Below are 27,927 nucleotides of genomic sequence, written 5' to 3'. Positions count from 1 at the left end.
CAGACAGAGCCATATGATGAAACAACAAATTATGCAAAAGCCAAGTCTATTTTCTTCCAGCAGGTGTATAGTCCATTTAGTCAGCTGTTTTTACTGCTTGGTCCTGTAATACAGACTTTTCTGTGTGTTGTTATAAGAGATGGATCTTGCTTCAATTGCAGCAACACTTCAATAGCAGTATTATTGTGATAATGAATGCATTTTTGGTACTTCTTCAGTTAATTTTACACAATCTGAAGTGGTCATTTACATTTTAAAATCTATCCTGTATGTTTTTGTAAGGAATCTAGATAGGCTTAATCCAGCTCTGGTGACCCCAAAAGGAGTGACAAGCTCTGCTTTATTAGTCATGACTACGAGCATGGTTCTTTCTTATCATGACTTCTAACTGTCTGGTACAATGAAGATTTACAGAAATACATGATCTGCTAATCCTCTGTGTTTAAAGGAAGAGTACAGGGATTATGTGGTCATTTTCTTACTGTCATGACCAGGCATCATGGTGGGGGTTATGACAGTTGATTTTTGGAACATCTTTGGAAACACTGGAAGCTGTTTTAATAGCACCTTAGCTGTGAATTAAGCTGTCATCACTCAGTGATCACTCCTGTCTTATGGCTATTTTCCAGACAGTCTGGTCTGCCTGTAGATAAGAATGCTTGGCTCTTCATTTTGATGATGGCTGTATGTTAGAAACTGTGATCAGAACTAGTAGGGAAAAGGTAGCAGGGAATGGTTTGAGAACAGAGAATTACGAAACACTCACTATTCCAGAAGAAGCTCCCATGTTGGTATTTTTCCCCAAATGTTTTTTTACTTTGTCTATACTGATTCAATAACTCTCTTCTTCCTCAGGTGTTGAGACACTTACGTAATGTGGGAAACAGAAATTTCCAGTATTTGTTGTTTTAAATGCTCACCACTAATAAACATACAAGGTTCTATGATAATGTAAGAAGAATGAAGGTAGTGGCTGCCAACATACAACACTCTGGAATCGGGTAAGGCTTTCTGGTTCAAGGTTTTTTTTTGGGGGGGAACTCAGTGCTTTGATGTCAGCTGATAGCCTCACTTGAAACTATTTCATCACAGCCATTTCCTTCTGCCTGATGTTCACACTGCAGATACCTTCTGAATTCTTAGTATTTCTTCTAGCAGTGGAACTGCAAACCACTGTGAGTAGCTATTGACTCCAAATTGTTGGACTTTGTATCTCTTGGCAAACCTTTGAAGCATAATGTGGTTAGAAAGGGAACATACTGGTACCAAACTGGTACCAAAGCTCATGTCTTTTAGGATTATTAATATGGTGAGTCCACAAGGACACAGAGGACTTAGGAACTTGCAGGTGGAGGATGAAGGAAGAGAAGCTCCAAAAGACTGAAAAATAACTAAGTGGTCATAAGAGTTTCTTACACCTCTCAGGGTGTGTAGATAGAGGTGGGTTGAGGCTGTGACATTTCATCAGCATTAGTGATGAGGTGCCACAGCCCAATCTCCATTACAGCATCAGGACAGTCCCAGCAGGTGGGTGATCTGTGACCGGCTGAGCTCTGGGGATCCATTCCCATTAAGAGTGTTGAAGTTTAAGGGTGTTGGGACCTACTTTGTTCCTCACTTAGGGCAGTGGTAATGACAGAGATGTGTTCCTCAGCTCACCCAACTTAAAAATGTTTTTATTGCATGTAGCATTTATATAGACTAATCTCCAGCATAGAATGCTGCCTCAAATGGTGTCACTGAACACTTTTTGGGGTTTGATAGAGAAGTGGACACCACTGGCATGGTTGACTCAGACATGGCTTTTTCTCACTTCACAAAGCATTAAATTGAAATGAATACTCAGCCCCAATTTAACTTAAACCTTACATGAAAATCAGTAAAACGTAGGGAGAAGTTGCTTAGTTAGTGAGAACTGGATGGGTGTTGTTTTTTTGTTTTGCTATGTTTGTTTCTGTTTTGTTGTTTTTTGTTTGGGTGTTTTTTAAATCATGTTCAAATGCAGCAAACTGGTTGCAGCAGTATTTTTGCAAAATACCAAGGCCAGTTGGAGTATGTGGAAGGGGAATTGATTTCCTCTGGCAGAAAGTTATTTTGTTTTTTGTTCAGATAGACGAAATAATTGCCATTTATGTTTTGATTCATTGTTGATTCCTAGATATTCACTCTGGAGTAATTCTGATTTGCTCCTTTATAAATGTTACAAGAGTGGGTAATTAAATGTTATTTTGTGACCTTTATGTTCCTTAAGGAAAAAGACTTGATTATCTTATCTCGTGTCACTTTTGGGCCTTCATAGCCATCTAACTAGAATAATAACCTGCAACTTGGTGCACTGTATCAGTGCCTGCTCCATTTAAATGGAAGACCTGGCTAAAAATGCACCATGAAACCAGATTCTCAGACTAGTGCTGTATCATGTATACATTATGTCCATTTCCATACAGATCCCCTTTTCACATTTTATTCATTGTTGTGAATAATAACATGAAAGTGCTTATATGTCCAATGAACTCATTTCTATCACCTTCAGTACTGATTTTGAACTAGAAGCTGTTTATAAATTCATTTTTAATTACTGTGGTTTTTAACAAGCTTCCTCCTTCAAAGTTGAATTCTAAAAATGCAAATTCTTCACCTACACATTTTAGCAAGGAATTGTGATAGATTTTTCTCTTAACAGAAGAGCATAAGAAACACCTATGCTTTTGTTATATCAAGGATGCTTATTCTCAAATTCTCCTTGTTGCTTTTTTGGGAAATTGCTGTCAAAAATTAACTTCTGCTAATTGTAGCAACTCTAAATCACAGAAGCTGAATGCATGTTTCCTATATATTGCCAAAACACGCCTCATGCATAACAAAGATAAGTCAGTGCAAAAAATACATAATGCATGTCTTTCCCATATAGAAGGTGACAGGCTTTCACTGAGACAATCTTGTCTTGGGTGAATTAGACATTTTTAATTATACACAATAGGCTTCAAATACTAACATCAATTTATTTGTAGGAAAGGCACAATTCTCATATGTACAAAAGCCAGTTTACACACTTTGTTCTTTTTATGTATTTGTTTGCAAAAGGTGTCTCAGATTGAGTTGAACTATAAGTTGGCATTTACTTTTTCTGAGGTTATGCATGTGTTTGCAGGTAATGTGAATCAGGTTGTGGATTTATAGAGCAAAGCAGTTGGAGCTGTGGACAGCAAGTCCATGCTGTATAATTCCTGTGGGTTCTTGCTTGTCCCATGGACTGACTGCCCATGGGCTGGAGGGCATTAGGGGTGGTGCTGTGGGGAATCTTATGGTTTAATTTAATCCAAAAGGGGTCACAACTCTATGATGTGATCCTGCACATAGACAGTGGGTGAGGTCCTAAAGCACACTGGTGGTTTGAGAAGTTTGTATCTGTGCATAAAATTCCTGAGGGTACTGAAATTTTACATTGTGTCTTGCTGGTGACATTTTTGAAAAAAAGCAACATGTTTTTGTGTGTGAAGGAGCTTGTGACATCATCTGCTGGCGAGATGGAATGCAACCATCAGGATATTGGGGGAGCCTGCTGAGGGAACTACTTTAAAAACAGTTTCCTACTATTCATGCAGGCCTCTTCCAGTGATATCACCTGCACTACTCACCTTCCATGTCACCGTAGGCTCAGTATCAAGTATTCTCCAGCACATGGTCAGAACAGATGATTTCAGGGTTAATACCCTCAGAGGACAAACATCAAAATAGTCGTGGAGCTGAGACTGTTACATATAAGGAGTCAGATATGACAGATCCTCAGCTAATTTATGCTAATGTCTATGCATTACCCATAGCAAAGCTATGAGGATTTATTTCAGCTGGAGACTTGGCCCACACATCCAAGCTATTCTTGAATAATGTGGCACTAATAAGCAGGGTTTATATAATTATTTTCACATGCATGAGATAGACTTTTAGCTCTAATGCCTGTGAAAAGTGGGCTGCCAGTGCACTGTTGTGCACAACTGGTCTGGTTACTGTGAGCACCACTGGTGACCCAGGCAATGCCCACCTCTGCCCTGACTCTACATGCACAGGGCTTGAGCTGTGAGACTGGGGCTCAGATCTCCTTACAGGCTCTGTGCTTGGAAGATGAGGGAACGTTAGCTGTGACTCAAGCTCTGTTTTTTTCACTCATGTGAGGTCAGGCACTTGCTCAAAATGACTTTCAGAAACCTTTTCTTATGTGTGATGACTAAGGCTTGGTGGTAGTTCTGCTTAGTCTACTGATATTTCTGTAAATTTTTTTAAAAATAATCTATGAGGATGGGGACATGATTGAGTTAATCCGTTACTTCTGCTACTTGCTAGAAAAATTATATCCTATTAATGAGTACAGAATTTGTGCAAGCCTCTCCTAAAACAAGCTCTGTGTGTGTTGAGGGTTGAATAATTGAAAAGTTTTGCCCAACCAGCTCTGCTGAGCAGTTTTTGGTTTATCAGTGTGGTGACTTTGTTAGTGAGGAATTTGGGTAAAATTTATCTCTGATGATGATGCAGAAAACTGGGCCAGAATTTGGGCTTATCAAAGAAGATGATATTTCTTAAAGTGAGCTTAGGAAAGCCTGGTCTTTAAAGTTCACACCTCCAATTATTCCAAGATGAAGCACTGATAGAGAGACTATAGCAGGACATGGCATTTAGACTTCAGGCATTTGCAATATGGCCAGTTTCTGTCAAAATGCAGATTTAAACCTTGGCAAATCTCTCATTCATTTCAGTGACGTAATCAAGACTTTAATTTTCAATTTTTTGACATCTTAGTTAAATATATGTGCTCTTTTTTTTTCCTAGTCATGAAATCCTGAAGGTTGTGTGCTTGTAGGTTTCTTTGCCAGATTTTCACACTCTTCCTGTCTTTTCTCATTAATAACTAGAAGCTTGATCACATTTTTTAACATATTCTCTTAATTGAAATAAACCCTAAGTAATTAACTGGATAAGAAGTGTTGACTTGGCCCAAGAGTTTGGAAAATGATCCCAATTACCAGGACTTCTTTACACTTACAGCAATTTATAAAAGGTTCTGTAACTTGTTGTTAAATGAAACCACATAAAGTGATTCTGCACCTGAAAGCCCTGTATCATGGCACCCCAAAAGTAAAAATAACTGTGATCTAAGCAGATGTTCCATTTAAGTAGCCTCTATGTGGGTAATTTGCAGATACTTAACTCTATTCCCATATTTTCCCCTTCAGAATTAGGGGTGCTTAATGAAATTAAGAGAAGACACAATTAACTTCGTTTTTCATGTTCAGTTTTGAAATTGCAGGTCATCATGACAGGGATGTCTGTCTGACAGGTATTCAGAGTATGTACCCTCTGCTTGATCTTCTCTAGTCACTTCCTTTTGCTGCAGTGCAAGGATGTTAGAGTATGGAGAAATCTATGATCTCTACCTTTTAAGCTTTGTATTTTCTTCTAGAAAAATATATCTAATGTTAACATTTCTTTGCAGCTGCCAGTATTTCTCAAATTGTTTCCCTTTCTGTTTGACATGGTTTCCCAGGGACTTGCTTGGGTCTTGAGGTAGAATAGATTCAGATTTAAGGTTGGATTTGTTCTAATAGAATGTGCAGAAACATAATTTGTGACAGTTTCTGTCTTAAAGATTTATCAGCCCCATTAACTGCTTATGCTCACTGACACAACCATCTCAAGCACCCAGAGACAAGGGGTTGCTCCTGAGGTTTGAGGGACTGTGGCTTGTTACATTTGCCTTCCCTGGCCATCATCCAACCTTCCTGTGCATAACGGTTGTTCTGAGCACAGGAAAAGCTGAAATGCCTGAGAGTTTGGCCTCAGCAAGGGCTTTAAGCTAATCCACTGCCATGGATCTGGGATCTGTCTTACCATCCAGCAGTAGAACATTCCTGCCCATCTTTCAACTGCTTGGTATGGAAGGATATAAATTTTGGTGCTGCTACTACTGAAACATAAGAAATCCTTCAAAATCCTGTGCCCACATTCCTTTTTCTAGCTACTGCTTTTTCTAGGGAGATGCTTGTGCCCTTGATATATGTCCTTTCTCTCTCTTCTCCCTTCTCTTCCCTCTCTCTCTTTTCTCCTTCATCTCTCTTTTCTCTTTCTTTCTTTGTGATGAACATGGAAGATATTTCAAGGGCATCTGTTACTTTGCTTGTGACGTCCACAAAAGAACTACATGGTAAATTGCCTGAAACAAGGAATGCAAAGAAAATTTGAGATGGAAGATTGAGAGATGAGTGTATATTTGTACCAGTAATGATAAAACTAACCAGAGGGAAAAAAAAAAAAAAAAAAAAAAAAAAAAAAAAAAAAAAAAAAAAAAAAAAAAAGTGGTTTATGAGCCTTAGAATTTCTAAAGAAGTGGGTTCCTCTGGTCCCAGTCTCAATCTGCTGACTACAGAAATTTACTTCAGATAAGAACTTCATTTTTAAGGCCACCATAGCCACATCTGTAAGGATCTCTCAGAAGTTTTGCATTGTAAGTTCTTATTTCACTCTGAAATCTGCTGACATGCATAGGAGTAACTGCCCCAGCATCAATGAGTTTTGAATGAGACCCTTATAGCATCAGTCTCTAAAAATGTGACAAGAGCTACCAAGAGACCCTCTCAGAATGTTTTATTCTCTTATCCATGACTTTATATCATGAAAATGAATGTCTTTTCCCTGGTCTGCAAGATGGGCTTGTTTCTGAGAGGTTAGTTCTATAATTGCATATGACTATGTTATCTAGAAATATTTGCAAATGGGAATCACCTAAATCCTGAAGATGCTTCCCGTGTACCCTACAGAAAATCAATGATGAGAAATTAAAGCAGCCTGTGAGATTACCTATCATCTTCTGCATGAAACTGTGTTGATACTTGTGTCTGACACAAGAGGAACAGGCCCACAGAAATAGTATTTTTAGATCAGCCACCTGCATTACAGAGGCTTGATGTTTATCACAGACCATAGCTTCAATTTTTTTTACAATTAGATGGCATCATTCCTCATTCATCAGCACACTTTTAATACAGTTGACAATAACCAGGCATGTAATGAATTTACACTGAAATTTTAATTGTCACTTGCATTTTATTTGGTCCTCCTATTAACCAAGTCATGTCATTTTGCCATGCAAAAAATTGGCTTTGATGAGAATAGAAGACTGCAATTATGGGAATGCATAGGGATGGGAATGGTGGCCTCACTGTATGGTCTGTTGGAGTCAATCTCAAAAGTCCAATTAGATCAAGCTTATAAGAGTTTCCAGCAACACTTCTACTGACTGAAAAACAGACCACACCCTCTCAATCAGACTAAAAGTCAATGCAATTTTGAGTTTTCATGGACTGTGTTTCTAAATTAAATAAATATTTTGTGATCCAAATGACAATGATGATTTGCAATCTCCACCATTTTAATTTTACCCATTTTCCTAACTGAATTTTTGCACTGTGCCTGTTGATAGGTTCTGTTTGTGCTTAGATTTTTACTGAGTCATGAATGCACCAAGCAGATGTAGAAGTGTGTTCTGGGATATTAAGTGTTATTAAACCTGCTTTGAACACTTCCACATAATTTTTCGAAATTAGAATTTTGTTAAAAAGTATATATATATATATATATAATATAGCCTATAATATATACTATAATATTTAAAAATGGAAATTATTTTAATGTTATTAGTTTTAATTTTAATATCATTCAGTGAAAACTTCTGTGGGCAGCACAGGCAACATATCTGAGTATCTCAACAGATAGAAGATACAAAATGTTTAGCAAAAAGAATCTCAGAAACTTGAATTTTGTCTGTGTGCATCCATTTTGCAAGAAAATGACCAGAAATTTCTGTTGAGCTTTTCTGTTCAGGGTCTCCACCAAACGGGGAGTCTTATATAGAGATGTTTCATATGGACAAAAAGTTGTTATTAAAGTGAGTCTTTCCTGTATCTTGTCTTGTTTGTCATGCCAAATATTAAAAATTAAACAGAATTTTAAGGGGAGTTGTCTCTGCAGTCTGAAACTCTCTAACAGACTAGAGAGTCTGTTAGACTTGCTTTTCAGTGAAGGAAATGTGTTGGTTTTGTGAAATAATCACACTGAATTCCTATAATAAGTCTCTTTCACTGCCTCACCACAAGTCTATTGTAAGAGATAAAGGAAATTAAAATATATTTGGTATAAGTTTTTATTTTTCATTGGACTATGAATCATTCAAGTTAATGTAAAATCTTCAGTTAGGGACAAGTACACAGCTCCTATACCTTTTTTCAGTGGTATATCATGTTAATATCCTTTTACAGTGGGAGGGAACTTTTCCAGATCATATTTTAGTTGCTTTTTTATTTTGCCTGTTCTCTGTGGATCGTGAGAATAGTAAATTTCAAAATTACTCATGAATGATGAACTTTCTGTTCATCTCTGCTGCTGTGTTTGTTCAATCCTTTGGTAGCCTTTGCATACTCTTAAAATACTTCCTTTTCCATATAATTCTCTACATGTATTTCCATCCTATTCTTTATCTAGCCCAAAGCATCCATCCTACTGCACCCCTTCTCTCTGCTTGACTGTGCCTCGCCATTGTACCAGTAGTGGTCTGTATCTGACATTTTCAGATTGCAGTTTATCCTTCCTTTTAAAGATAGCTGCTTGGCAGAGACTACAAAGAGCTCCCCAGGTGTTCTAGGTTCACTGTGGAAAATGGTTTCACACGGTTGTTGTAGATTCCCATGATGTTGAAACAGTTGAGTGAATGAATAGGAAACCGAATCTTTCATGGCTGATGAAGCTTTCAGAGCTGCCCTGGCTGCTCTGTCCCGTGGTACCTGGTAATGTGAGATCTCTTGCTCATTCAGTTTGGGGTGATTTATTGTTTTAGACACACCATCCTGCTTCCTTCTGCAGGGCTTTTGAGTAGAAACCCGGGTTTAACCCGTGTTAGACCCACGATGGGAATGGTTTTAGTGCATGACCACTGCATTAGGACTGGACAAGCATTCCCAGTGTAATGTGTGGATACTACAGCCTTCTGTAAACCATCCCATCGGGTCTGGCTTATGTGCAAATCACAAGTTTTACTTTTGCAAATGGTTCCAATTTTTGTGTGAGTGATCAAAGGGTTGCAGCACAACACGATCACTTATTCCAGAGATGTGTCTGGATCAAAGGTTAACATTTTTTGCATGGAATATTCATTTTTAGCTTTGGTTGAACACTGTACAGTTTAGCTGAGAGCAATGGTCAGGGTTATGTTATCATTTAAAAAATGAACAAGCAGACAATCATGGTACATGTCTTAGCAAGGCCAAGTGCAAATGGTGGTGAAACAAATCTGGACATAAAGGAAGGTGGTTCAAAGAGATGATGCAGTAAATGTGATGTCAGACACACAGAAATTTTGATAACTGGGAGGAGAGAAGAGTGTCTTTGTCCAAGACACACAAGCCATAAGGCCAGAGCTTTACAGAATCCAGTGTGGCTCACACCTGGGCAGGGATCTGCCCCTCCATTAGCCCCTGCTGTGTGGGCTCACCCAGGGGAGCAGGTGCTGGCTGGAGTGGACAGGAGCTTTCCTGGGCAGCTGGAGCAGCTGGAGCAGGGGCCACTGCCTGCCTGGGCATGGGCAGCCCTTGCTTAGCACTGCTCCTGTACCCTTCAGGGGCTTTCTGGCTCACAGCTGAAGGACCTTTTTGGCCTTGTTAGGTGGACACCGAGATCTTTGCCCAAGCACTCACTTGGTGGCCTTTCTTTGAGGGATCTATGGTTCCTCCCTCACATCTCTAGTGACTTGTTTGAATAAATGGTTTGAATGTGGAGATTAAAATACAAATTCTGACAGTGTAGTGAACTGTAGTGAACACACCACTTAATTTATTTTTTTTTTTTTTGTCTGCTTGGAGTGTTTAGCCCTGGAGAGCACATTGCGACACCATGCAGAGTTATTAGCTTACACTGCACTAACTTCTAGTTTGGCTTCATGGGGATTTTGACATTAGATGGTATCCTTATGTGTTTTAGAAAAAGCAGTCTCTGCTTCTTTTCTCAAGCATGTCCTGATGTTGTTGCTGGGCAATCATTAGCTTAAATTTCATTTGCAAATAAATAAATAAATAAAACCTACCTCTCATTAATAAGAAATTGGTGTGTGTGCAAGTCTGTTCTTTTAAACCCTCATAACTCAGCCAAATAAAAACAGATTTTCACTGGACTACCAAAAGGCACATATCCAACATAGAAAGTGCATTTAATAACTTCCCCCCTTCTGCTGCTTTTTTTTTTTTTTTTTTTTTACGTTGACATTAATCTCCTGTGCACATTTGGAATTTGGAATGGAGTAATTTTCTAGCTGCAGTGCTTCCAATTTTAAATATTCTGTTTCCTTTCAGTTTTTCCAAGCAATTCAAAGATTAGTAACACTGTAAAACATCTAAAAGCATGCTGGAAGTTTCCTGCTGCTTCAAGTGTTGTGTTATGTTATCTTTGGAATAATTTTAAGGTCCCACTGGTGTAGTATAACAAGTTATTATGTCATGGAGCTTATTAGTATGCCTATGGGAAACATTAATTCACACTGACATCATACTACGTTTTTCAATAAATCAGGGGGTTTTTTTATTATTGGTTTTAAGAAATAGTGGGTTTGTTTTTTTTAATGAGAGAAAAAGTGATGAGATTATTTTTCATCCGTGTTGGGACACAAACTGAATGGCTTGGAGGATGTGCGTCATTATCTCAGCAATGACCTCTGCATTGTTGCAGGGAATGGAAAGAGCAGGGTTTTGGGTGGTTTGAAATCTTTATTTTTCTAGCATATAGATGTTATTATAAAAGACTTTCTACTCTGCGATTAGCACAGCAGGCTTAAATTGCTTGGGCTCTGGTCATTATTATTTCTGTAATCTCAAAAGTTTATGATATTATTCAGGATCTAAAAAATGACAAAGTAGGCTTAAATTTGGTAAGGATTTAATGTGTGATGCATTTCTTTTGGAGCTGAAAAGTCTGTTTTTGTTGACACAGGGAGCTGAAAAATGACCACAGACCACAAAGGTCCCGAAGCATTGCCAGGGAAAATGTATAAAAAGGGAAATGCCCTTACTGTGCTGTCTGTATGCAATTGATTTTACTCCCATTTCCCAGATATACTGTTACTTAGAAAAACAAAAACAAACTATTTAAGCCATTGATTCACCCATGGATCATGAATTAAACTAAGAATTGAATATAACTTCTATAGGATAATTAAATTATTATTATTCTATTAAGGCATCTGCATTTTACAGGCATTAATTGACTTCCCAGACACATAACTGCAATTGCAGTTGTGTAGTTGGAGAGCAAGAGGCAGAGCTTTTCTTATGGGCACCACACAGTCTTCTGCAGTTACAGAATGACCAAAGTTGACTCCCCCTTGGGCTCAGATTGCCTGTGAGAATACAGACAGCTTTGCTGTTGTCAGTGCATCACAGGGAGAGGAGGCATGCTGGAAATTTGGGCCTCCACACCAGAGGCATTTCAGATGGAATAAATTCACTGTGGAGCAATGTTCTGTGTGTGGGATATAATTCTTGGTAAGTGCTGCTCGCCACAATCAGATCGTGAAAGCTCTCAGTGTTTCTAATATAAGGCCAGTTGTGACAAGTGTGAGCATGTTCCATGAATAATGTTGATCCATGCTTTAAAAATACTTTATGGGAAAGGTTTTTGGTGTATCAGCCTTTCACTGTGGCAGGGCCAAGGGTGTTCCTTCAGATTAAGCAGAGCACTGGTGGGGTTAAAAGGCTCCAGTTTTGGTTTCAGGACTCTGGGGCCAGGTGGCTGGATGGTTGACTGGTGTGAGGTGATGTCTGTTTGCAGTCAACAGGGTAGACATACTTAGAAATTTAGATAATAGTGTGGAAGTTAAATTAAAGTAATGAAGTTAGGCAAGATATATCCCCGATGGTAACTTTTTCTGAAAGAAGTCACCTCATGTCGTAAGACTAACCTTTATGTGACAAAGCAAAATCTGAGTGACTGTGTCAAGACACTCGCATGACAATGCTGGGTGAAAAGTCGGTAGGAAGCTGGGAATCTTTAGATTTTGGCAGCAGGTGTTTAAAGCAAAGCTCAAAACCCTGAAACTGTTATGGAGAGCCTTCAGAGAGAGCAACGTTGTGTACACTGAAGTGTTTTTCTCTTGGTGATGAACTCTAGACTGGGTGTCTTGTACCAATGTCCCTGACCTGGGATGACCAACCGTGTTGACTCTCAGCTCTTTTCCATCTAATTAATAGTGAATAAAGTTCAGACATTTTAAGATATGTAGTGTGATCCTGATCCCTTCCTCTGCTCTGTGAACTGTTCTGGCTCAAGGGTATCCTATAGTTAATTCTCCTATCTGGAAGAGGGAGTTTTCACAAATGTAGTTTCTGTAGTCTTTGCTGGCTAAACCTAGGGGGAAAAAAGTAGTGCTAGATGTCTCTACCAAATTACATTAATTAGAATTACTTTTTCTTAAGTAGTTAGAAGCAAATAATTTTCTATGACTCCTTGTTCTGCCCTCCAAAAAATGTGGTTAATATTTTTCCTAATATGATGCCTTTTGATCATTTTCACAAGGATGTGGCAATTTCTGATATCAAAGTTAAGAAAGGTTTAACGAATTAAATAAATCATTAAAAAATGCAGACATTAGCTATAAAAGTGACAAGCATATTATCTTAGTGTAGTTTCTGAGTCATTGGGAGCAGAAAGGCAGTGATTTATATTCTGGGCTTAATTGCTGGTCTTGTCCATAAAGGTAAGGGGTGCCAAAAGTCCCAGTGCTGTTCTCTGGCAGCAGCCTCAGAGCCATCCCAGCTGAGGGAACAGGGTGGTGCTGGCAGAAATACAGTGTGGGAGGGAAATCACCTTCCCAGCCCTGCCCTGGCTCAGCCTCTGGGCAGGGGAGCAGGCACCCAAAGGCTCCTTCCCACCACCTGGAAAAGGACGTTGATTATCATTCCCGGGAGGAAAAGGGCAGGATGAAAGTGGATTAGGGCTGCAAAGGAGCCTAGGAGAGGCACCTTCTATTTTTCTATTTTTTTGGATTCACTTGATGCCGTTTCCCATTTCGCTTCTGTTTTCCATCCGTATATTTTTATGGAAGACTTATGGTCTCCTGCTGGAATTCACTTTGTTTTCTTTGGGTGAAGCTGTCTCCAAAACCTCACTCCTCTAATTGTGAGAATGCTCAGATGCTGGGGGATAGTGAATGGCCAAATACTGCATCAAGGAGAAGGAACAATTATAAATGTTAGGTCATGAATGCAGTGTTTGTGGAAGTGTCTACTTCAGCAACAGTAGTAGAAGATAAACAGCCAGCACTAAAATACTAAAGAAAGATGATGAATATACATGTATCTGACAGGAAGATCCATGAAAGTACAAAGCAGCTCAATTTTATGAAAATATAAAGATGCATTTCTTCCTTTACTAACCTAGATCAGAAGAATTATCATGCGTTATATTAAGCAATTTATACCAAAATTTGCCAGTCAGTTTGGAAGCAAGTTTAAACACAAGTCAGCATCAAGCTATGATGTCTTTTAATGTATGTCAGCCTTACTTTATACCCCAAAATTAACTGGCTATATAATGATTTCCATAGTTTAAAAGCAATTGCAACACTGCACATGAATAAAATGCATCAAATATAGTTTTACTGAATTAATCTCTTGTAAACAACAATGCAAAGGAAAAACAATGTGAATGATCCACAAGAATGTTATTTCTTTCAAAAAAAAAAAAAAAAAGGTAAAACAAAATATCACACTATCATTTCTGATATATATTAGAATCCTAGAGAAATAATGGTCAAAATAAATGGTCAATGTCAGGCCCTAAGTATGGCACACTAAATCTGCACACACAAATCATTGTGTTCTTTTTTTTTTTTTTTTTTTTTTCCTAGGGATATGTCTGTATGTGGCAAAGAAGTAAAGATCAAACCCCATAAAATACATCATTTATATGCCACAGTGTTATAGAACAGCATGGACATCCTTAATGAGAACTGCTGCTATTAGAATATTTCCATGAGTTTTGTTTCTAGGCACACTGTGGCAAAAGGAGCTGTCCTCTGGGAATTAAATGGTAGTAAAAATAGGGAGGTGGGTAGCTGAGATTAAGAACAAAAAAAGAAAAACCATGGTACTTGAATTTTTTCCCTTCTACCAGTTCATCATCCTTTGCAACAGATTGAAGTACAGAATTTGCAAAACATACGTGGAGAGCTTTTTACTACTTATTTTTTTTTTAATCTCTGAAGTCCAACGGTGATGATGAAGGTAGCTGTGACATTTGCAATTTTCCATGCACCAGCCCATTCCATTTTCTTCCCTGGTGCCACTTACATGGTACAGTAAGCCTCCAGCACTGACAATAATTATAGCCTGAATAAAATGAAGAAGGTAATATGAACAAAGCTCTGCTGTAATTGCCTTTTCATTATTTGCTAACAGTTAGTTATTCAGTCACAGGGAAAAAATTACACAGTAATTGGTTGACAATAGGAAGCTAAAGCTAAATTCCAGAACTATGATATTTTTGCGTGTTGGTCTTTTAGACCTTTTATTCATATTTTGATTAAACAGCTAGAGCATTAAAGTGAAATATAAATGTAGCCTTGGTTCAGATTCCATAACATTAGTTTTCACCCCACACAATTTTCATTCAGTTTTGAATTTTAAGCTATCACATATGGCAGCCCTGTAAATATCGTAGCCTATTGACTTTGAAATACAGATTTGCAACTCTCATTCATTTAGTTTAACAGCAGCAAAGAATCCCTTTCACCTTAATGCTTCAAAGAAGTGTCCAGCGTGGCTATCTGCAAACAATTTAATAGTGCAGTTCTGCCTTATTTGAGATACTGAGGTGGAGGAATGTCAGTCTGAATGGTTATTTTATTTTGGGAGGGAGTTTTAACTAACAAAAAATCTTTAATAACTCATGTGATTTGTAGATACGGGTGTACAAAGCAGAGTGATCAGCCCCTACATGGTGGGCTGTGCAGGGGCACACTCTCAAGGACATACACAGGTTTTGTGACCCTACAATGTGAAGCTGTTGCTTATTAGTCTCAAGGATCCATGGGAAAATTTGCTTCTCATATTTGTTTTTCTAGCCTTTATCTCTTCTGTTTTCTTTATTCTTGGGTTTTATGTGAACATCAAGTTGCAGCTGCAATTTCTTAATTTATTCTTTAATTGGTTTAAAACATGGGGTTTTAATCTCTACTTTTGCCCCAGCTTGGCAAAGGACCACCAAGTACATTCTACTGAAGCTGGTTCACCTGCCCAAAGTTCAGCATTGGTTTAAATTTCACAGTTATTTAAGGCCACCATGCATTCCTCAGAAATTCAGGTGTTACATATGATAATTATGAAAATGACAGGTCAAGTTCTACGTTTTTTGTATTTATTTTAATGCTAGTAGTACTGCTCTGGTTGGTGTGAGATGTGCAATGCTGGAACTTAGTGAAAAGTTTTAATTCCTCATTTTTTGCTCCTGTACTTGGGTTGTCACTTGCAAATGTGTCCATGGGCTTTAAAAGACCTTTTTTCCCTTGTATCTGGTGAAGTCTTTAAAAAGGAGCAGAAACTAAGGGCTGGACTGATAACTGAACTCAGTACATTTGCTTTATCAGACATTTAATTACAATGTTTTCCTATAAAGCATAATTACTAGTGTTTCATCAAACAATTTTTTGCCAGTCTCAGGTATAAACTACAGTGGACTAATTAGTCAGAAACAAGAAGAATTGTTGTACCTTGTATTCTGAGTTATAAATGCTCCAATTCCAGCTAAGCAATCCAGGAGGAAGAAAAAATCCTGCAGACACTGAAACCAAGCAAAATGTGAGTTAAAGCACATTTACAATGGAGTCTTTGAAGAGTTTCATTCTTATCAGAGTTGGCTGCCTGTGTCTGGCCCTGGAGGATGGGCTGTGGGAGCCTGGCAGTGACCGCGGGATGGGTTCCTCCGGCTGGCCGGGAACGCGGCTCTCGGCCCGACTGAAAACCAGCAATGAAAGCTCCTTCCTGGGCACTTCATGAATGTAATCTGCAAGGCAAAGCCATGCCTTGTTATTCTGGGTTTGATCCAAATGGCAGTGATATCAATGGAAATCTTCCTGCTGGGTTCAGCAAACTCTGGATGGGGCCTTCCCAAGCGAAGAGCCGAAGGAAGTGCCGGCAATAAACAAACATACCCCACCAGCCTGGTTCTGATGTATATTTCATACTTTGCCCTTACTTTTATTTCGAGTCCTAGATCTTTATTATAATCAGTCAGAGTCCTGGCTTTCAAGTTGTGAATGGGCATCATAATTATCTAATGCAAGTACTCCAGAAATCAGATTAGTAATTAGCTGAACCAAACTGATTGGTGTGACTTCCTGAATGCATCTCTTTAATGTTGAACATTTGCTTTGTGCTTGAAGGATTTGTTTGTGTGTTTCTTGTATGTGATGAGAGCTTTTCTGTAATTAGCTCCTGGGGGACAGCATATTCTAACAGTTAAAGAATAATTGCAGCCCTATGAAATGTGAAATGGCTTGGGCTGGCTTTTGTTGCAGCTTAATTGTATGCAACAAGTACAGGAGGCTTTTCATTTCACATCATGATAGTAAAGATGTAGCTTTCATAAATAAAGAAAGGAATTTTGTACAGTGGTAAATAGTCTCTAATGTGTTAATTTTGCAGAAAAAACAAAACAAACAAAGCACATTTGAGAATTCTTGGTGTTATTGAAGTAGATGTTCATCATTGTTTCATTAGCTTGTAGTTTCCATGTATGACTTTAATGAAAAGGAAAAAGGAAGAGAAAACAAGTGTGGCAATAAAGACGAATGACTTAGTGGTCAGTCTGAAGCATCTCATTTTCCTTTGAAATAAAAATTTAAATGCTTTTTCTTCTAAAATTTTGTAGGAAGAGAAAATGAGTTTTTTGGACAGCAGTTACAACAGTGTTCTGGTAAAACTATTTTAATGGAAAAAGAAACCTAGTATTTAACATATTTTCATTGGGGAAAAAAAAGGGAGAGAAAAAGTGATTTATATTTTCTTCTGTTCATACATGGGCATGTTCTTTCCTTGCCTCTAGGATATTGCTGTTGACTGTTCCTAATAATTGCAGCTGTCCCTCTTAGCTTGCTGTCTGCTCACAGTCACCAGTGCCACTTGCCTTATTGCTCAGTGTCTGTCAGAGGACTGATTTGGGGGTACCACACTGTGTGTAGCAGAGAGCCCTTGTGTGCTTGTCCTTGCACGTAGCCTGAGTTTGCTGACTGTTAATGTGTCTTGTGCCTAATGCCTACAGATAGGATTGCTGGATGCTACTCACAGGAGGGCATTTGGAATGCAGAAGGTTTTCCATCCGGTACCCAATTTACTAGCCTGATGCATCTGTCCTTGCCATTCTGCACATCAGAATGATGAGTACTAATTCAATATTTATTGATACCTAATTGATATTGTTCAATTACCAGCATTTTGCTCTGTGATTGTAAGATGAATTATCCCTAGATTAATCACAGCATTCATGCATGTATTTTTCCCTTTAATGAAAAGGACAAAATTGTGTGAGTTTTGGGTTAGGTTAATTATCAAAGCTCTTGTACCATCCATGCCATAGACAGCATTGCTGCAGCATATCTATAGTGCCTGTCCATTCCTGTGGCTAGTGGCATGTAGCTTTTAGTTATTTTTTCAGTATAGATGACAGTGATGCCGGAGTCTCATTGTCATCTAGATCTGATAACTGCGAGTCATTTTGATATGGTTTTGGGGTAATCTACAGTGTCAGACTCTCAATGTCATCTTGTCACTACCACTTCTTTCCATAGCATTGCCATAGGCAATAGCTCTGCTGCTGCATTTCCTTCAGGGGTTTCCCTGCAAGGCTGCAGATCCTGTGAGGAGTCACCACAGGAGCTGTGTGTCCCTGGCAGTGGGAGGAGAGCAATCAGTTCTCTGCCTGGCCCGCTCATGGCTGAGCTTCAGTGCCATGCTTGGTGGGAGACAGGGCCGTGGGATGCTGCTGTTTTCCCTTTGGCAGCATCTCAGGAATTTGATGTGCAGGTCCTCAGCCGCTGCATTCCTCTCAGCGGGGAGAGGGAGGGTGTCCTGCTCCGCCTGCGCTTCCCCTGGGTGTTGAAGCAATTCTGATAAGAAACAAAGCATTTATTTGTCCAACCTTGTGTTTTTACACTGCTCCCCGCAACACAACAAGGCCTCAATATAGCTGTTGAATGGCTGTCACTTTTGCCATGGAAAGTTCTTTGACAGAGGAAGTGAGAGCAGTGGGTGACCTAGTAATGAGATTGAAATTCTGCCTGTGCTAAAGGCTCGTAGGAAATGGCAGTGAAACACTCTCTGAATATGTGCTTGCTCTGCACTGTGACCTTGTGTACTGCTACCTTACGTACTTTGTATTCTTCTGTGCAACAGCTGGCCAAAATGGGTTTGAACAGTGCAGCTTTTGTCTGCATCTGTCAAGTAGGAATGGCTCAGAAGACAGGTTAATTCAATGAAGATATTTTTGTTTAGCCACTAGTGTTATAAAAACATTGTTCTGCAGATCATGTTAACTTAGTCTTTTGTGGGAATTCTACATCTATTTGAAAACATTATCAAAATTATTTAAAAATAATTATCAGTATTTTCTAAGCAGAAGCCTAGTGTTTGGTGAACAGAAATGTTTGACTTCTTGAAAACCTTTTACACAAATTCTGGAGAATGTTGCTATGAAAGTGGTGTTAACAAGTTTTAGATTGTGCTTAGGATGCTAAAAGTAAATGGGAGAGATGATTGTCTTAAAGCATCTCTAAGCTATGCTTCTCATCCTGAAGGATAAGAATATTCACTCTTTTCCTCAAAGAGCTAGGAGGAAAACACTCACAAGAGAAGTTAAATGTCTGGAGTGTGTTTGGTCTATAGGTGAAATTATTTTTTATTAAATATAGATTGCTATAATTTCCAGTGAATGGTCATCTTGGCCAGTAGAACCATGCTTGTCTTGATTACCTTGTGGAAAATTGACCTAAGACTGTACCTAATTTTTTAAAAAAATTCTGCTTAAAACTTAATGGGTGACTTTTCATGAAATAATCTGTAAGAGGAATGAAGTATAAACTAAAGGGAATTTTTCCCCCATTGAGTGTCTTCATGACAAAAGGTTATTGACTTGACAGCACCTAATTGCTTGTCATACTATTTTTTTTCCTCTGAAACAGTGTGGTTTATTAGTTTCCAGAGAGGAGGCAGCACTGGGGGCACAGTTCAGATGTGGTGGAATCTGCCAAGCCCTTTGCCTCTGGTTCAGCTCTAAAACCCTTATCCCCTTCTCAGCTGGGTTCAAAAGAGACCACTTGGCAAGTGACTTGTTTAATGTCAGGGAGTATTTTAGTTGACTAAGTGCTTGTAAAAGTATGAGGGTCTCCCAGATCCCTAATTTCATGTTTGCATTTAAATAAATAGATATTTGAGAGGATTCAGTTGAGGCTTTTTGACTAGTACAGGACAAAGGTGCAAGAATTAATCTTAATGAATAGAACAATCTGAAAATTTCATGTTTGGTCAGTTAGTCCAAGCTTCTGTCTGAGTTGGACTGGAATAGAAGGACAGGATAACATAAGTGTTTAGTAATGCCACAAGTCAGTGATTACTTCCAGCAAGTATGAAACAAGAAGATGAATAGAATTTTTCCAAACTTGAATTTTTCAATTAAGTAATAACTTCTTGAAGTAGCGTTCACTGCTGGAAAGTTGGTCAGCCCATAAATCATGGGTATTACTTTTCTTTCCATGTAGTTAGGAGCATAAACAATTGTATCACTATTATTTTTAAATATTCCCTGACATGAAAATGAATCCAGAATTTGGAGTGCATGCTCAAATTGCATTTGACATCTCATAAAGTCAAGACATGCCCATTACAGTTCAAACTCGTAGAATAACGTCCAGAACTAACATCACCCTTTAAAAGGCACCACACACTGTCCTGCTAATATAAATGCAGCATAAATGCAAATATAACCAAGAGTCTGATAGCATAACCGGCATAAACTGTTTTTGAGTGCTTACCTATAGGGAAAGCCTTTGTTTCTGTGTGGCTGGGTTGATAAGTGTGTTCCTGAAGTCGCTCAGGTTGGTACAGTGAGCTGAGAGCAGCAGTTTTGCTGCCCTCCCCTAAAAAGAATAGTTTTATTTGTCTTCTACTTAATCTTTCTATGCAGAGGGTCTTGGTTAACTGAAGTCAATACAAATCTTACCACTGACTTCAATAGGTTTTGAGTCGGTTCTTTAAGTCTTTAATATTTGTTACATTTTGACATGAGTATATTTGCACAGAAAAAGTGGCAAGCAAACCTGGATTTTTTCTTATGTTATGTAGTGCTTATTTTACTATGCTCTTAAGACATCCTAACAATTATTCCTTCCTGTGCACGGAGCATCCATATGATTTGTGTTTCTTTTCAGTACTTAAAACTAATCTTTGTTTTCTCAGGCTTTTAGGTGGGACACTTACCTTAATCCTCTTATGTTTGTATGCCTTGAAGTGATGGCGCTTTGTATGATTTAGGATTTCAAGAGCCTGACTTAGAATCTTGAGGTCAGCTTGACCTTCTTTGTTGGGTGGTAATTTTTTTTGCTACCACAGTTGTGAGTAATTCTCAGAAGTTTTGCTAAGTCTCCAGGCCTAATTTGCTTTCTTTTCTCCCTCCCACCCCCCAACAGATGCACACAATTCTTTCTTTTTTATTTTCTTTTCTTGGCCTTATTACTTGCCTTTGATTTGAGGTTTTTCAGCAATTAAAAATAGCCATCCTTTCCTAGCATCATCTTACTTTGAATCTTTATCCTTTTCCTTGCTAAGGACTATGATTTTGCTATGCTAAGCAAGGACATAATATTCTCATTTTGTAATTCCTTAGTATTGGGTTATTGCTGTTTCATTGCTTTATTGAATTGGTGTGCATAATTTTTTTTCTTCCATTTCTTTCTTTAATGCATTTTTTTTCTTTCATTTGATCCTTTTAAGGAAAAATACCATTTTTGTTGGAAGTTAAGAAATCAGAGGGCATTGATCATTTCCTAAATCAACTACAACATTATCATTTTGTGTGTGTGTGTGTCTGATTTGTGCATCTTATTAGTTATGACTTCACTCAAATTTTTACCTTTTTGGCTGATAACCAGGTCTTAGGTTTTTATAATACCAGAACATAGTCAGCTAAGACAAATTGATTCAGACAGTTGTCACAGAAGTATTTAGCTAAAATTACTTCAAAAGTTTTACACTGCTTGACATTGCAGTACTGTCTTTGAAGTGTATACCCTGAAAAATATTTGTTATTAACAATTCCAGACAGGTGTTTCGCCAAAGACATGTGAAGATGTGTAGAAGAGGAGATTAATATTTTGCAGTAGGTTTAGCCTCTGGAGGAAATATTTGTCTTACTCGTTTGGAATTCCACTTGTCACTTCACCGAAAGCTTTGTTCACAGTCAGGGTTTGTTCTGAACAAGTGAAATGAAACTGTATTCGGTCATAAGAATTAGCAAACATATGCTTGGGTGATACTTAAGTAGCTGCTGTGAGATAATTGTAAGTCAATCTTTTGCAGGCTGTGGTTCTGCTTTTACGACACTTAAAGCAGGGGTACCTGATAATCATGTTGGGATTAAATACATTTCAAGCCCTGCAAGAAAGAGCCTACATTAATGCTGCTGTGGCTGTGGGAGCAATCCATCCCCCCTGCCAGAAGCCTTGGAGTCTGGAAGGGATGGGACAGGTGATGTGACATCCAGCCTGGCTCAGGGGTGGGTCAGTGGCTGGGGACACCCTCTGCTCCCTGCCCAGTGTTCCCCAGCAGGGCTGAGGGGTGGTGGCTGTGGGGGGCTCAGTGTGCTGGGAACAGGCTGCTGTGCTGGGAACAGAGTCAGAGCCCTCAGCAGCTCTGGGCTGTGCTGGGAGAGGCTGCTGTGCTGTAGAACAGAGTCAGAGCCCTTAGCAGCTCTGGGCTGTGCTGGTGAGGGGCAGGAGGGAACTAGTCATGGGCTCCTGGTGCTGCAGGTTTGCAGCTGCAGAGAGGAATAAACCCCTGTGCTCTTTGTCTGCACTGCTGGGCCACAATGAGCTGAGGGCTAACCTGACTGAGTTCCTGCCAGGCTTAGATAAGCACTTAAGGACATGACTGAATCCCAGCCTTGCTACCTGATACTTTTTGTGACCACGAGTAAGGAAATTGTTTAGGACACTAGAAGGGAAACTATGAAATAAACCTATTTTGATTTGATAAGCTATTGTGGTGAGGTGGTGTCAAACAAATTGCTGTGTGTTTTTAGGAGGTCAAATCTAAAGTTCATTGAGTGTGAGCTACCAGACATAAAGGTGAGATGGTTTGAATACCCATTTTTGGGTGGGCTATTCTACTACCTCCTTAAAATTTGAATGTTCAGTGCAGAATGTTCAGTGTCAGCCATCTGGGAACACTGCCCACTGATGCCACATTTGTTGGTGATGGGAAGCACTGAGCTCACAAGAGAGCTGCTGAGATCCAGAGAAGCAGGGGCTTAGATTTTTCTCCCAAGCAAAATATGTAACATTTAGGCGAGTCGTTTAATTTCTGCCATGCCCTGCTGTGTGGGGGACAATGTCCTCTGATTCCCGTGGGTGAGCAGTCCTCATCCTCTCCTTCTGCGACAGGCTTTGTGCTGGGTGAAGAGCTGCTCCTGCCGGGGACAAGGTGTGGCTGATGCGTCCCAGATAAACCCTCACACAAAAAGGCACTGTGTCACTGAATGGGATTCCAGTGTAGCTCTTTAATTTCATCTCTTGGAAATGTTTCTCCTCTTTCATCCAACTGCCTTTATCTTAACTTCTGATCTGAGGAAAGCAGCAGCCTTTCAAATTGAACAAACCGTGTTTCAAATAGGCTCTTCTGCTTGTGACAAGATGTACCTCATTTTCTCTGCAAGCCCTCAGCAAGGTCACACCTTTTTAATTTATTTTCTGTAAGAAAAATCTAGTTGCATGATAGAACAAGGCCAGATCTGGCTAGAGGTCATTTCTTGAACTAGTCATAAAGTAGAATAGAATTAGAACCATTTAATATCCAAGAACTTTGCAAGCATAGTTCTATTAAAATATAGGCTTTATGTTTACAAATCAACGTAAATAGATGCTTAAAGTTGTGGCCAATTCAATTATAATAACAGTAATATTTTATATTTTTTCCCCTTTTTGCTGTGAGTGACCTTTCTTTCCCTTTCTTTCCTTTTTTTGTTTTGCTATCTCCTAGACACAAAATCCCTAGTACAACCAGATAGCATCATAACTTGAATTAAGTTTTTGTATTTCTGAAATTAAATAACCCTGTTTCTTCTAGAAATACTCACATTTTGTGCAAATATATATTCCATTAATGTGTATTAATGCAGGATTAACACACATTTAACAGATTTGTTATTTGCTCAGTGGCAGGAAAACACCAGTCTGGATGCCATCTGTATGTTGTCCTAGAAATTGACCCAGGTGTATTTCTGAAAGACATTAGTTTCTGCCTTCATCCTTAGATAAATTGCTTTTCTGAAGAGCAAATATTCAGCAACAGCAAAGTGGTTTTCCAACCAAAATTTCACAGCCAGTTTTCGTTAGATTGCTCTCATTTCCCAGAGAGCTGTTTCCCATAACCCTGTCTCTTTTCTTCCATACTTTCAAACACCAGCTGCTGGTTTGCAGCCCCAGCTTTCCATGGGCTGGTGTTGTTTCAACAAGTGGCCCATGAAAACCAGAGACATTTTGCTGGCAGAGGTGCAGGGCACCCTCACAGCAGTGATAGGCAGAGCTTAGGTCTTGCTCAGGTGTGGGTATAGAAATGTCACAGGGCTGCCAGGGCTGTGGGGGGCTCTCCAAGTGCCCTCTCTGCTCAGGTTTTCTTCTCGTCAAGTCCATTATGTCAAGGGCCTATCGAAACTTCTCAGTTTTACATCACGGGTGCAACAGACCATAACGTCTCCTCCTAAGTGCTTCCAATCCATTTGACTGATGTGTATGCTCACTGTATGTCTGTGTGCTCAAAGTTTTAATGAAAAATATTGAAAAAGGCTATGTGTACATGTGAGGTAGATGGTTTTCTTCGAGATTTTTTTTTAAATATAATTGATAATGTCACGATTACACTGTGACCCAGTGTGGGTCAGTCATTCATTCTGGAGATGTGCTGAAGTATTCATGCACCAGATTTGAAGTCTGTGCAGAAGGGTGACCCCAATGCTCTGAAACTGAGGTAGGGATCAAAGGCATTCTTGAGCTCTGACAATACCGTGCTGTGTACGATGATTAACTTGCGTATCACTGTGCAGTTCTACCTTATTAAACTCCTCCTATATGGGTAAAATAATAGTGCTGATTGACATCACCATATGTGCCAAGGATTATTTATTAATAGCTACTAACAGTTTTTGACCACTCGATAGATATCATTATTTTCAGTTGAACATAACTCACGTTTTGATTTGTTTGACTAAATTTACACTTACATGGAGACTGCTTGGAAAAATTGCTATAGGCCCACAGTAATTTATCAGCATTCAGTCATACTTCAGGGCAAATGGAAGCTTTTTCTAATAAAATTTATGTATTAAAATAACATGGAGAATTTTTGAATTATGGAAAAACACCAAGAGTTATGTTGAAATAACAAGCCCTCAAATATTAAAGGAATACAGAAAAGGAGATGGAACACTGCCATTTTTCCCATTCAAAATTCAAGTGATATAGGGTATGTCTTCCTATAAACACAGTTCTGTGCTTAACAGAGCATAATCAAGGATAAATTTGCTTTCGAGGGCTTAATTCTTCCACATATGAGAAATCAGGCTTAAAATAAAGTGGTCAGAATGTCAACTAAGCAGAGAGAGTTTAATCTTTTTTGTGAGACTAGGTTTTGTATTTCAATTCCAAATCAATAAGATTACTAATAAAATCTTTGGTCATCTTTCTTCCAGATAGCCTAAGGAGCTCCCACTGCCAGGCGAAGTGCGGTGACTTTGCAGGAATGTCACTGTGACTGGGCTCACATGAGCAGTCCAGCTGATCAAAATGAGGAGATTCACCTCTGAGGCTGAATAAGTAAAATTACAGCTGCAAAGAAAGCCTTTGCAGAGCCCGAGTCTTGGTCTGGTTTGGCACGGAGGAAATAACTACGGAATTCCATCATTCTGCTTCAGAGCTTCAATTCAGAGTGCAATAGCACTCAAGTTAGAGATGTTTGAAAAATGATTGTTTAAAAGGCTGTCTCTAAAATATTTTTACACTTCTCTTTCCAACAATAACAAGTTTTTATTTACTGTCTTCACTGCTTATGCTTCTCACTTCATGCTTGCTCTACAAATCTGATGTCTCTAGATTGGTCTTTTTAGTAATCTGAAAGTCAAGTGCCTACACAGGCATTGTTAGAGACAGATGATATATGATCCACTCTTTTATTATTTCTTACACTGAGGCAAGACCATCTGTTGTCTTAAAACTACCCACATTTCTTAAGAAATTTCTTTATAAATTACTGTATGGAGAGAAAGAGAACATTTTTGTTGTGTACAGAATATTCTTGTTAATGTAGTGTTAAAATATGTTCAGTGCACTTTGAAAATAAAAACTCAAAGTTACCTGAAATGTGTTGAATGGTATATGTACTTCTTTTTTTATCCTTTAAAAAATAAATGTGAAAATAACTTTAATGAAAAGCCATTTAGAACGGGGGGCAAAAACATTATAAATATGACTTAATTGGTTCAATGAAATTGTTTCACAGTATCCTCTACAGCTGGTAAAACTACCACACATTTCTCTTGGTTAATAAAACCTGTGACATATTTATGATAGAAATAACAGTTGCACAGAGCAGCAGTGGTATTAGGAATTCCTAATGGCCTCTTTAAAACACAAATGTCTTACTTGGGAACAATTTGAATTTTTTTTTTTTTTTTAACAGAGACTCTTCTTCCTTAAAACAGTGTTATTTCAAATTGTAAAAGATAGAATGATTTGTACAAGCTGTTCTATATTATTTGGATAGACTATGAAAAAAACATTAAAGCCTAAAAAAGATCAAAAGTTTGTTTATACCAACAGCTTATTTCTAGTGAAAAATCCTTTGACAGATCTCTGTCAACTGAAAATTGCTTTAGCCAAACTTATCCTCATTTCTACAATACTTTAGATATAATAGTTGAATTAACTATATATGTTCTATAGTTAATATAGTTACATATATATGATGATGTATTTCATAATTTTTTCATAATGCTTCCTGGTAATGCAGTGTTTTGACACTGTATTAATTGGTACTTGAACTATTGTTAATAAGAGGTTGAATGAGAATATGGGGTACTTCTTCCAAAAAAAACTTCAGTAGTTTCCAACTTGATTCAGTCCAATGAAATACAAGAGATTGAGTACTAACATTTACTGTATCTGCAGGAATTAACAACTTTTCAGTACAGGTACAAAGCAATAATAAAATAAGAATTAGATGAGAATAGTAATATTTATCTTGCCTAATATTATGTACCTTAAAATTGAGTCTGTAAACAATGATATAAGGTTTCCTTTACAGTCAAGCAATAGGAAGACTTACTTCCATAGGTCAAAATACTCCATTTCAGGTGTATACAGTATAGCTCAATTTTACAGATTTTTGTCTCTATTGACTTGTCTGTCCAAGGGACTGGTAAGGCTAGATGCTTAAATTTTAGATTATTAACATAGCTGAGATTAATCCTATTTGTTATTCTTGATGTAATAACAACAACATAGTCAGAATAATTGATGATTGTTTGTTATGGTAATCTGTGAAAAGCAGAAAAAAAATGCAGGGAGATTGTTCTGCAGAAAATGGCAGAAATAAGAGCACAAGTTTGAAAACTTTGTAATCATACAGATAAGAATAGGTTCTGAAGGGGAAAAGAAAAAACATTGAACATAAACAGAGAGAAGCTGTTGTCTCAGATTTGAGTTCAACTTTGAATTTGCCAAATTTGTGATGAGAGAGATTAATGCTTTTGAAATGTATAGGAAAAATGCTTCAGGATCTCATTGTACCATCCAAAGGCAATGTCTTAGGCTCATGGAGGATGGCAAAGTTCATTGGGCTGGGCTAATTTTACCCTCAGAACTTCTGTGGATTTCTGCTGGGAGTGGGATACTGTGCTCTAAGACACCTCCACTGGGCGTAGAGCAGGATGAGGAATGTTTGCTGTGGGCTTTCAAGTCCTGTAGAAGGATTGTATGTTAGTTGACAGGTGAGTCTGAAGAAATCTATGCAATAATATTGATCAAGATAATTTAGGTTTCATCGACTTTTCCTAATATGACAGGTCAAGGTGGATAGAATCAAAGTGTTAATAGATGAAGCCAAATAGTGTTATGACTCCTAAATATACTAGTTGCAGTCCCCATACTAAATGATTGACTTTCAGAACTAGTTAATGCCATTGCCTTGAAAGTCTGGGTAGTCTTCATTACTGTCCCTCAGGTACATGAGTTTGAGATAGGATCCAGATTAGACCTTGATTTCTAGTCAATACCAGACAATAGGAGCAACATCTCAGACTGATGCTGCATATCTGAAGTGTGTCACTCATCATGTATTTGTGATATGCATCATGGGTATTGGTTTCCCCACTGCAGCAACAAGTTTTCTAAAAAATCGAGATAACGAATAATTTAATTTCTTTGTTGCAGCCTGTGTCACAACATATCAAAGTGTATTTCTGTATATTCCCCTACACCCCCTAAACAAAGTAACAGAATCCACAGATGTCCCACAGGAACTCTTCTTGGTCATCATGATGCTTTTAACTGGCCAAAAGGAAGAACTATTCTGGCTATTAAGA

General features: G+C 38.4%; 1 long non-coding RNA gene across 1 annotated transcript in view; it reads left to right on the top strand.

Annotated features, from left to right (window-relative positions):
- Window positions 1-25,662, top strand: part of LOC310914404 — a 51,508-nt gene extending 25,846 nt beyond the window's left edge. The window contains exon 4 of the long non-coding RNA XR_014591030.1: window positions 25,039-25,662. This is a non-coding gene — a long non-coding RNA (uncharacterized lncRNA). The remainder of the gene's footprint in view (window positions 1-25,038) is intronic.
- The last annotated feature ends 2,265 nt before the right edge of the window (window positions 25,663-27,927 follow it).

This window comes from Zosterops lateralis, assembly GCF_965231275.1.
Source record: "Zosterops lateralis genome assembly, chromosome: 12".
In the NCBI taxonomy this organism is placed as follows: Eukaryota; Metazoa; Chordata; class Aves; order Passeriformes; family Zosteropidae; genus Zosterops; species Zosterops lateralis.
This window is presented reverse-complemented; position numbering and strand designations above follow the sequence as displayed.